The sequence below is a fragment of the Taeniopygia guttata genome, chromosome 20, assembly GCF_048771995.1.
Source record: "Taeniopygia guttata chromosome 20, bTaeGut7.mat, whole genome shotgun sequence".
Lineage (NCBI taxonomy): Eukaryota > Metazoa > Chordata > Aves > Passeriformes > Estrildidae > Taeniopygia > Taeniopygia guttata.
Window position 1 is genome coordinate 1,192,837 of NC_133045.1, and position 11,509 is coordinate 1,204,345.

Sequence of the window (11,509 nt, forward strand, 5' to 3'; positions counted from 1 at the left end):
CACAAAGGAAAAAAACCCAAATGATACCTTGGTATTTTTGCCCCAAGGTTCACTCAACGGATCTAAACTTACATCAATTTGTGTCTTAAACAGAACTTGAAATCTCTTGTCTTGCTTTCCCCTATCTATTGCACTACACAGAGCACACAGTTAAACCAAGGCTTTGTCTGGCCACCTGTTCCAGGTTTTCTGCCACAATCTATTGATTTACAAGCTTTTGAATGTATTCACAATAAACACTTTCACAACTGATGTCACATCAGAACCTGCACTCTCGCAAAACAAATAAAAAGTACTAAAATAGTGCTCTACATCTCAACAAGTACTCTGCCACATTGCACAAAAGATTGGGAAGGATGAGAGCAGAAGGAAGGATGGATCGATGCCCTTCGCTAGCAGATGGCACAAGTTGGCAGTAAGCAGGGTCCCCATCTTCACACTGACCATTATTTAAAGCTGCAACAGGGAAGGGAAAGACATCACGTTACACCCAAATCCCTTGGGAGAACCAGAATTGAAAGGGAGGAGGAAAAGTCTGGGATAGCAGTAGAAACGTAATTTCTAAAGGATTTAAATTGCATTTGCTGTCACTAAAAAATGGTTTTCAAGTGACTTAATAGAAAAAAATATCAGGAATAAAGGGTGTCTTGGATAATACACTTTAATGTTTTCTGATTCCTTTGTTTTAGGTGCCAGTGAGAAAAATATGTAGAGATTTTCATGATGGGAGCAGAGGAGGTTCAGTATCACCAGAATAGTCCTGAGAGGAATGGCTTTCTTTTAATCTGTAACATGCACTCACAGTCTGTGTTTAAAATGTAACACCCATAAACCCCAGAAACTCTGATCACAACATTGTCTCTCCCGGAGATTTGTCAACAGTGTATAATCCTCCTACAACTGTTTCCTTTGTTGCCCAGCATAGTGATCTTGGAGTTTGTTAAACCTGAGCAATGAATAAACCTAGACACCCACATCCATTCTATGATACAAAGATTAAAATAATATGGTTTTGGGAAAAAAACAAAACAAAACAAAACAAAACAAAACAAAACAAAACAAAACAAAACAAAACAAAAAAAAAACAACCCAAAAAAAAAACCCCACAAAACAAAAGCCCAACAAAACTTTTAAACAAATTCTAGGCAAGTGTCATATAACAATACAACACAAGGAGATTAATGAAATAAGGCTAAAAATCACAGTTATAATATGAAAGAATACCTAAAAATAAACATGTACTAACATTTCCTCTAAAACAACTTAGCCAGGGTTCCAGTAATTTCAAACTTCAAACAATGGTGCTAGATGAATGACACCACTAAAGCATCTCAACTGTTCTCCTTGGGAGGAGCAGGCATAAACCTGATGGCAAATACCCTGTACGGCCAATTGGGAATTCAGCTTTGGAGCCAGCCCAGCTCTGCAGATACAGCAGTGAGGAGAGGCAGGAGGAGAATGTATAAAAACAACAGATATTCAGATACATCACATGCTTATTTTACCTACCAAAACAAATTTCACAAGTTCAGTATTGTGCGGTGTGCAAAAGGACTTCAGGTAATTCCAGACTGGCAAACATGGTTAAACAGCAACTCCCAAATATGGAATCCTGAAAGAAAACCATCACATTTCATCAGACAGTGATGGGAAATAACAGAAATACTGAACATACTGGTGAATAGCTCAATTTTTAATATGCAGCTTTGCACCAAGTCAAATGCCCTCCTAAGCAATGTAAAAAGCACATATTACTATATTCAGCTTCAAAGAGCAAAGCCTGAGCAACTTGAAAAATCAACCTTTCATGACAGGCAGAAAATTGAATACTTCCTTTAGCTGTAAATGACATTCTAGTCTTCTAAACAGGGCAAGTTTTATCTAGAATAATGTTTTTATTTAAGTCTTAGGGCAAACTCATCTTGATTAATCTTCAAACAGAGAAACTGGCACAGCCAGGATGTCCCTCCGCTCATCCTGAGTAGGTGCCCAAACCAGCTCAGGTTAAGCTCATTCCAGAAGCACGTTCCAAGCCCACAGGACCCCCTCAGACAGACATTGCTGCTGCAGGTGGCCAACATGTGGAGGTGAATCCGTTCCTAGTCCCCGCTCCTGGTCACGGGTTCACCAGGATGCACTCCAGCTCCTGGGATTATAAAAACACAGCAGTAAAGCTAAATGGCTTTGGGACAACAAAACACTGCCCCTCGAATCAACGGGGTTTATAGGCATAGCCCAGGGGTGGTTCTCAAGGAGATTTTTTGCTTACATGCTTGCCTGTTCATCAGTGGGTAAGGGGACTGCCCAAAAACAAACAGGGGAAGCAAAAAATAGAAGTACACTCAGAAAGAAAAAGCAGAGATTTGTTGTTTTCTATCTAGACAACAAAGCAAAATTGCTTTAAAAGCCCATTGTGCTGTAGCCTATGCACGTTACACCAACCCAGCAACTGAGAGAGAAGAGGTTTTACATTTAATCACATTATAGAAGCTTTGCAGCACTTTTAATAGTCATCTAACACTTTTCAGCCTCTCGTATCTTCTTGTATTTCTACGTAACTGTAACTCAAGAAGTGTAGCACCAAGTCGAATACCTGATGGATAAATCACAAGCAGTGACCTGTTTCCAGCTAGATGCACCTGTTTAAATACCACCACCAGACACCAAGCTGAGAAGCAAAATCAAAATTTGAAGTAGGAAATTTTAGTATTGTTGTATAAGCCAAAACTAAAAAAGGTTTTCATATTCTACAGCAGCTACTGCATTAGTTCTACTTTTTCACCCTTTTCATAAAAGGATGTTCACAGCCTAAAGCTGAGTCCTGTAACAAGCTGGCTGGTTACCTCCAAAGCCAGGCCAAAATTTCACAGGAAAGGCCAGGCCATGGAAATGCTGTTTTTAAGGAACTCTCCAAGGTGCAGCAGCCAGTCCCCATGCTGAGGGCCTGTGCCTTAGCCCAGCAGGGTGAGGGTAATCTTGGCTGAAGGGTGGGGCAGTGAGGGAAGAAAAATCTTCTGAAGTCCTTAGTGCAAGGAACCAAAGGGGTTTTGTTCCTTCAGTTCTCCCTTCTGAGTGTCCCCCACCACAACACCCTACTGCTTCAAAGGACTGGGAAAGACAGGCTACCCTAGCAAGATCCAGTGAGAAACTGAGGATGGTCAGCATGGGCTAAGGGAAGAAGGGAGAAAAAGTAACTGCTGCTGTCTCCATTCCCACTGTGCACATGGGATGAGACCAAATTTGGTTAAGGAAAATAAGCAATCAACATTGGTTCATTTGCTCCAACTTTCACTACAGTAAGTTATCTGACAGACCTGGACACTGAACACACACCTTAGCAGACCACAAGAAATGACAGAAACAGCTTTGTGAAGTGTTCCAGCGACAGGAAGAGTTTTGCTTAGAGTTTGTGCTTTCCCAAACACGAAGAAAACAAACCAAGTAAGTCTCCAGCAAGGCAGGCTTTGTTCCCTCACACTGACATGAAACTGGTCACTGCTCCTCACACTGGTATGCTGCACTCCCATAGCCCTCAAGCTAAACCACTGAAACCTAAATGTTTCTGACAAGGAGAAAATTACAGCTTCTTATAACACACACGACTCTTTGCAGTGCTATCCTCATGTAGTCTGACAGCAAGTTTAATGAAATATCAGTTTGTTAAAGGTTCAAGAAGTTTGTTGAAAGCCCACGACTCATGCCAAGCTGCAATGGACAAACCTCAGTTGAGCCATTTGGTTTTATTCCAACAGAATTTGACTGCTGAGGTGCTCAGGACTGCTCTAAAAAGCAGGATGATCACTTCAGCAGCTAAGTTAGCCATGTAGAAATTACCCTTTTCAGCAGCTGAGATATAAACCAAGGCTGCTGCCAGGCACAAGGGAAATAGGAATCAGCAATTCTCTTGGGAGCTGCAGTCCACCCAGCACAATATTTGGTCAATCAATTCCCATTAGCTGAGTTAGTAATTTCCCATGGTAAGGATATTTTCATTTGGAAGAAGCACACTGTGAATACTGACAGAGCTTTTCAGTACATAACTTTCCACAAGGATCCACCAACGCAACCAGCAAACAAAATGAGATGCTATTTAAAATGAGGAGCATCTTGACTGTATTTGATCTTGCCTTCAAAAGTTATGAAAAATACCTTTTTAAGTAGCAATTTGTGCTCTGTGTTACAACAAGCTTTTTATTTAAACCAGAATTTAACCACTACCAGACCTTTCTGAGCTGACACATCCCACAGGTGGTCCTTGATCACCAAATTCTCACAGGACTTCCTAAACACTAATATAACCAGCCCAGAAATTCATGTGATCATCAGCACTGAACTAAGGTTTGACTGAAAACTGCACCTTTTGCAATATTATTCCTTCTTACATCCAATAAATATCCAGGAAATATCAGGGAAGCTTTTAAAATTCTGGAATCATATAAAGGATAAAAAAAGAATTGAAGCTAAAATAAACAGCTTAAAAGAAATTCTTTGGTAGGAGACACTCAGTATCAAGGAGATTGTTTTCCCTGACCAAAAAACTAATCTTCATATAACAGAAATAGGTAGACCTTTGGTTAAAATCAAGATTATTCTGAGAGTTTTCTGACTGTATAAAAACTTGCAGCTTATTTTGTGCTGCTCTGGGCTTTTAGAAAATTCAGATTTCGAGTGTTATTTATTGTCACTACTGCCATTAAGAACCACGCAAGCAGCTTAGGACCTTCTGGTAAAATGTGGATGCAACAGAACTGGAGTGCAATGCATTCTTGCAGGGATGGGAAGAGCACTCCTAAAAAACTCTTCAAAGAAACACTTTGCCATGCACAGCAAGGGGTTGGAATGAGGCAGCCTTTAAGGTCTTCCCCAACCCAAACCATTCTGGGATTCTGTAAATGCAGACCAGAGGCTTAACTCAGTCTCTGTGAGCACCACACAGAAACCACAATGAAAAACATAATCTTACACCAGCTGTGTGGTCCTGGCAGGTAGTTTGATTTTCAAAACAATAAAAATTATAAAATTAAAATTATTTACATAAAACTTGGAGAATTCAAGAGCATGCATCTTTTGGTGGAATAACTAGACGATGCCCATCCACCAGACCTAAAGCTTGGGATCCCATATATACAGCTGAGCATAAGCAACTTCCTGTCTCCCAAATTATTGGTTTACATACATTTAGACAAGGTATCATTCATCTCCTGTACTTTTCCATTTTTCACACAAATGAAATCCAAAGCCCTGTGTAGGGCTATGCTGCAAGGCACTCATGCCAGCTGCAGAAGAAGGTAACTGGTCTCGCGTCCAAGAAGATGATGGTCCTCTTGAGCTGCAGAGTCCCACCTGCGTCTCCATCCCGCACCCCAGCTCCCAAACCAACAGCACTGCCACGCACTGGTTGCCTTTCTTTTTCCCCCACATGCATAAAAAAGGGCTATTTACTGAGTTACAGCCTCAGGGCTGTCACATATACACGGCCAATTCAGTACTTATTCCTATTTTTGATTACTACAGCAGCAATTTTTGATGTGCCATTCAGCGTGCACGTGGGATGCCGTTCCACTGGATGGAAAATGATGGAAAATGATTTCTCAATTGACTGAGAAAAATCCCCAGCTTCTGGACCTCTGGAGAACTTCCACTACCAGCCTACATAATCCAAATCTTAGATTAACTTTAAACTCCAGCGACATCACTCTAATTAGCATGGGCACAAGACAATCTAAGTTATCTTCATCCTCTTGAGCTAAACCTCCAGCTCTCCATGCAGGAACACGCTGACTCCGTGGCTGAAATGCTCAGTTATCTGCAATTAATGGGTGGCTCCTCCTGAAGAACATCAGAGACCTGCTCCTGAGGGGACAACAGAGTCTGCAACAGTGCCAAGACAAAGCACAAAATATCCACGGCTCTGGTAAAGCAAAGGTGACTTGCTTGTCTGGCTGGTGGAAATGGAGAGACTCACCTAAAGATGGAAAACACCTCATCTGATGAAGCATCTTCCCTGCTGCCTCGACTCGATATCACCTGGGGTTATTTCTCCTTCCACTGCTGGTCCTCACCTATTCCCAGCCCTACACATTCTTTCTCATTCCTTCTGGTCCAGCTGTGCATTAAGGAAAAAACTGAGGCTTGAATACAGTTTTTGCAGCACTGAGGGTGAAGTCCTGCTGCTCAGTGCTCTACAACCAGCAGGCCTCTGTTCCCTCACACTGTCCCTGCACCACAGCTTTGCATTTCTCAACAGAGACCACAGGATTTTGAAAGACACCCTCATCACGCCTTCTGCCCTTCAGAGGTTCGCTAGCGACCTATAAAATTTCACCATTCTCAATGCAAACTGTTAAAGTCACATTAACTCTTCAATCCCTTCAGCAGCAAATCCTTTGCCACTGCAAATCTATTAAATTTAGCGAGTCTGTCTAATTGGGTGGTAACTCCAGCTTCCATCCGAAAGCAATTGCTCTTGTACTAAGAAAATAAAAATATATTGCCACTTTAAGGTTTAGTTATCACGCTGAAACATTTAACATCTCCCACAGAAGCAGGAACCTTTGTTGTGCTCAGGCAGCACAAAGAGTGGCATTACAGCTGTTCAGCACAATTTACCTCCACAACCTGTATTTTCAAATATTTAAGCCACTGAAAAATGGAAACACCAACACTTCCAGACGCACAAGGACTTGGAATTCTTTTGCTTCTCTACACACAGTAGTTTCTTATGTTGGAGAAGCATCTACTTTTTTACTAGAAAAATGTTAAATTACCCCATCACCTGGAAGCCTGCTGTAAACAACCAAGTCCCACAAGTCCTCCAAGTCCTACTACAGAAGGACAGGCCTTCCAGAGAAAATGGCTGGAGAGCGCTGCTGGGAGATTTTCAGCCCAAATCCAATGTCTAACAGAAGACCCTACCTTGGGTTTAAAATACTAAGAAATGTAATTTCTCAATTGAAGGTCAGGTATGCGTGCAGCCAGCTCCTCATGTTCTGATCTTTCCTCTCCCAGGAGAGTCCGGACACAGTGTTACCACAAAACATTTCCTCTTGGAGCCAGGTAAGTTTCAGAGGGCTCAGTGGATACTTAGAATCTCTGGCAAACACCTCGGAGCAATGCTGCAGGCACTGCGTGCAGCCCCAGGCCCAGATCTGGCCCTTCTGAACACACACACCTTTGTTTCTCGCTCCACAAGAGACGTAGAAAAGCTGGGACCATCTGCTATAACTTGAAAAGAGCTGCCAAATCCAAATGTTGTGGTCATTACACTTGGTAACCTTTATGGAAGATGCCAGATTTGTTCTTTGTGGTTGTTTTCACACACAGGAAATACTGAAAGGCGCCATAGCTAAAAATCCAGTCAGAACAACACACAATAATTACAAGACCACCAAGAGGCACTTTCTTCTAAGAGAGGTTTTACTACAATAAAACCTCGGAGAAAGGTTTCCCTACAGTTCCCAGTGAGGGGAATGATCAAAAATGTGTCTATGAGGAGGCTGAGAGGTTATGGAGAGACAAAACTTAGGAAGCTCCAACCTGTTGCCAGGATGCAGAGCCACAGAAGAGCTCTGTCCATCCATTCCCCAAAGCAGCGGGAAGGAAGCAGAGCTCTGAGCTTCCCGAGATGGTTTTAAAGCAGCTGACATTTACAGAAACGCAGAAATGACACGGAGGGGACGAGCGAAGAGCCTTTTTCCGACTGGTTTAAGAGTCACCGAGGACTCGAACAAAAGCGAAACGTCAACGCGCCCGGCTGACACGGCACAAAGCCGTCACCGCCCGCATGAGGTCAGGGCTGAGGGACCGGCGCACGGAGCGGCCGGACCGGGGCAGCTCCCGCGTCTGACAGCGCCGCGGGCCCGGCCGCGCTCCGTCCCGGGCCGGCGGGGCCGGGCCGAGCCGCGCCCCGGGAGCGCGGCCGAGGCCGAGCGCGGCCGGGCAGCGGCGGCTCCGCGCCGGGCGCGGCGGGGCCGCCTCGGCCGCGCTGACAGGCTCGGGACGGGCGGCCCGGCACCGCCGGCACCGCCGAAACGCCGCCGGCGGCCCGGGCCCGGCACCGCTCCGCGCCCCGCCAGGCCCCGCCGCCCTTTCCCCCGCGCCGCGGGCTCGGCCTGCGCCCCGCCCGGACCGGCCCCGGCCCCGCCGCTGCCGCGGCCGCGTCCCGACCCCCGCCCCGCCCTCCCCTCACCTGCACCCGCCGCCGCCGCCGCCGCCGGGGGCGCGCGCGGAGCCGCGGGGGCGCGCGGGGCGGGGGTCGCGCGCGGCCCGGGACTCCAGCGCCGCTCCGCCGCCTGCGCCGCGCACGTGACCCGCGCGCGCCTGCGCCCGAGAGCGCGGGGCGGGGGGGGCACCGGGACCCCCGGGGGACACAGCGGGGACAGAGCGGGGACACCGGGACACAGCCGGGACACCGGGACACAGGGACCGGGACACCGGGACATAGGGACCGGCACCGGGACACAGCGGGGACAGAGCGGGGATACACCGGGACACAGCGGGGACACCGACACCGGGACACCGGGACACAGCGGGGACACAGCGGGGACACCGGGACACCGCGGGGACAGAGCGGGACATAGCCGGGACACCGGGACATAGGGACCGGCACCGGGACACAGGGACACAGCGGGGACAGAGCGGGACACAGCGGGGATACCGGGACACAGCGGGGATACCGGGACACCGGGACACAGCGGGGACACAGCGGGGACAGAGCCGGGACACCGGGACATAGGGACCGGCACCGGGACACCGGGACACAGCGGGGACACAGCGGGGACAGAGCCGGACACCGGGACATAGGGACCGGCACCGGGACACAGCGGGGACACAGCGGGGACACCGGCACCGGGACACCGGGACACAGCGGGGACACCGGCACCGGGACACAGCGGGGACACCGGGACACAGCCGGGACACAGCCGGGACACCGGGACACAGGGACACCGGGACACAGCGGGGACACAGGGACACAGCGGGGACGGAGCGGGGACAGAGCCGGGACACCGGGACACAGCGGGGATACCGGGACATAGCCGGGACACCGGGACACAGCGGGCACACCGGGACCGGCACCGGGACACAGTGGGGACACAGCGGGGACACCGGGACACAGCGGGGACACCGGGACACAGCGGGGACACAGCGGGGACAGAGCCGGGACATAGGGACACCGGGATACAGCGGGGACAGAGCGGGGACAGAGCGGGGACACCAGGACACAGCGGGGACACCGGCACCGGGACACAGCGGGGACACCGGGACCGAGACACAGCGGGGACACCGGTACCGGGACACAGCGGGGACACAGCGGGGACACCGGGACACAGGGACACTGGGACACAGCAGGGACACCGGACACAGCGGGGACACCGGGACACAGCGGGGACACCGGCACCGGGACATAGCGGGGACACAGCGGGACACAGCGGGGACACAGCGGGGACACCGGGACACAGCGGGGACACCGGCACTGCTGCAGCCACGGCAGCCCTGCCGTCCCCCGCCACAGGGACCCCCGCTGGCCCCCCCCCCGCCACGGGAGAGCTGTGCCCCTCCCAGGGGACCCGCGGTGGGGACAAAGTGTCTGCCGGATGAAGCTGAAATAAAAATAATAACTGGGATCTGTATAGGAAATTTCTGGGAAATGCGGTTTTTAATTCAGAAGTTTTAATTTGGAACGTTTGATCCAAACATTTCTGACTCTGAACATCACTGAATTATGCTTTCATTTTACCAGTGGGGAGATGGGGAAGAAGCCAGGGAGGGATGTGGTATGGACTCAGCAAAGGCCACAATGCTGAATTTTAATAAAAATCCATTGTGATTAATGAACAGGCCCATCAGCCCAAAATCCCCAGGGGCAATGCTAGATCCCTAAAATCCCTAAATTCCCTCAGCACAGAGGTGTTGCACAGATGAAGGAACCCTCACAGGGCACACAGCCCTTTGACTTGTTTCTTCCTACATACTTTATTAATATGAGAAAAGATTGATACAAAACCTTTGAAATGTATGCTTTCCTGCCCATCGTTGCTGTGGCAGAAAGCTCTTGCCTGGCACTGGGGAAGAAATGACGCACATGGCAATTCCTATTTCAGGGCAGGAAAACAATCAAAAGTCCTTTATGGGAAAAATAAAGACTTTTGTTCCTACAAATGCACGTGTGATTCAGTAGCTTGAGCAGGTTCAGTGGCCTGAGGAGGGGTTTCAGGAGAGTGTGTGCAGCTGGAGCTGGCCCTCACAGCCAGCCTTGGCTTCCTGTGGAATACTGCTGGATAAACAACGTGCAAAAGGGATTTTTTTTTAATTTCGTAAAACCTTTTGTATACAACAAACTCACATCTCATCAGGCATTATTGCTTGCAACATAGAGAAAAACTTTTTATAAATTCACATATAACTGCATTCCACAAACCCCCCCAAAATAAATAATGAATGTCATGGTTAGCATAGGACTTGTCTCAAGTGTTGAATGTGGCTGGGGTGTCAGAGCTGCAGGCAGAGTGCAGCTTCCTTCAGCTGTGCAGCTCCCGGGCTGGCGGGGCTGAGGAATCCTTCACTCAAGGGCTGTTCTGCTCCTGTCCTGCCTTTTTGTGTCTTCCACAACCTCTGGGGAGCAATTCCAGCACTTCTCTAGTGTGCTGAGACAAGAGCAAACCCCCCAAGCCCCCAAGACCCTCCGGGATGTCAGGTTTGAAGGGACGGGGATCAGCCACAGCGGTGGGAACAAGGAACATTCCGTTCATCTGATCCTCTCTGGAAGTTTCCATTTGCCCTCGTGTGGATTATTCCCAGGTTTTGCGTAGTTCTGCTCCTGGATTTTGAAACTGGCTGGAAATACAAGGAAGCTGAGAGAAAATGTCTTTGGTACCAAGAATTAACCTTTCTTTCACAAGTGACTTCGTGTTTTCCCTGTTTCATGAGACTCCTCTTAAACCAGCTGCACTGAACTTCATTCTCCAGCCTGATCTTCCCCAAAAGGCATCAGAATGCTGCTTCCAAAACACTTCCAAAAACTTCTTACTCCTGTTGCTGTGCTTGTCATGCCAGATTGTCCCTCAGGATTCTTGACTTGTTTGGTTTTATCTGTATTATGCACATTAGTGTCAGGCACGTCTCAAATCCCTCAGCAAACTAGAATGAGCCAAACGGTGTTTTCCAAAACCTGACTCTTCTGGAAGCACAATACCAACGTGTCCCACCAAGATCTGCTGAAGCCATCCGAGCACTGTGACTTTCTGATCTGGGCTTCAGAGATCCCACCTGGATAAATTCCCTGTGCCTAATCACAAGGGGCTTTGCAGACACGCCCTCCTTTCCTTAGCAGCCTGAGGCCTGCACATCCACTTCACTCTTCAGAGTGTGCTGCTTCCCATGGTTTCTGATGCTTCTGCTCATTGCTGGGAAAAACCTGAACTGGTTCAGTCTCCACATAATTAAAATTAACCCCAATTCTCTTAGAACAGCCTTGTCACAAGGGTAAGGAAACAAAAGGAAAGTGGAGCTG

General features: G+C 48.3%; 1 protein-coding gene across 6 annotated transcripts in view; it reads right to left on the reverse strand.

Moving 5' to 3' along the window:
* NCOA6 (nuclear receptor coactivator 6) overlaps positions 1 to 8,292 on the reverse strand; it is a 43,778-nt gene extending 35,486 nt beyond the window's left edge. For 3 of the 6 annotated variants that reach the window (XM_072917054.1, XM_072917052.1, XM_072917055.1), the window contains exon 1: positions 8,189 to 8,287. The gene's annotated coding sequence lies outside the window, so the exon portion shown is untranslated. Of the gene's footprint in view, positions 1 to 1,509; positions 1,613 to 8,188 lie in introns of all 6 variants that reach the window. The other 3 variants (XM_072917053.1, XM_072917051.1, XM_030288711.4) reach the window with 2 other exon arrangements.
* Between the last annotated feature and the right edge of the window lie 3,217 nt (positions 8,293 to 11,509).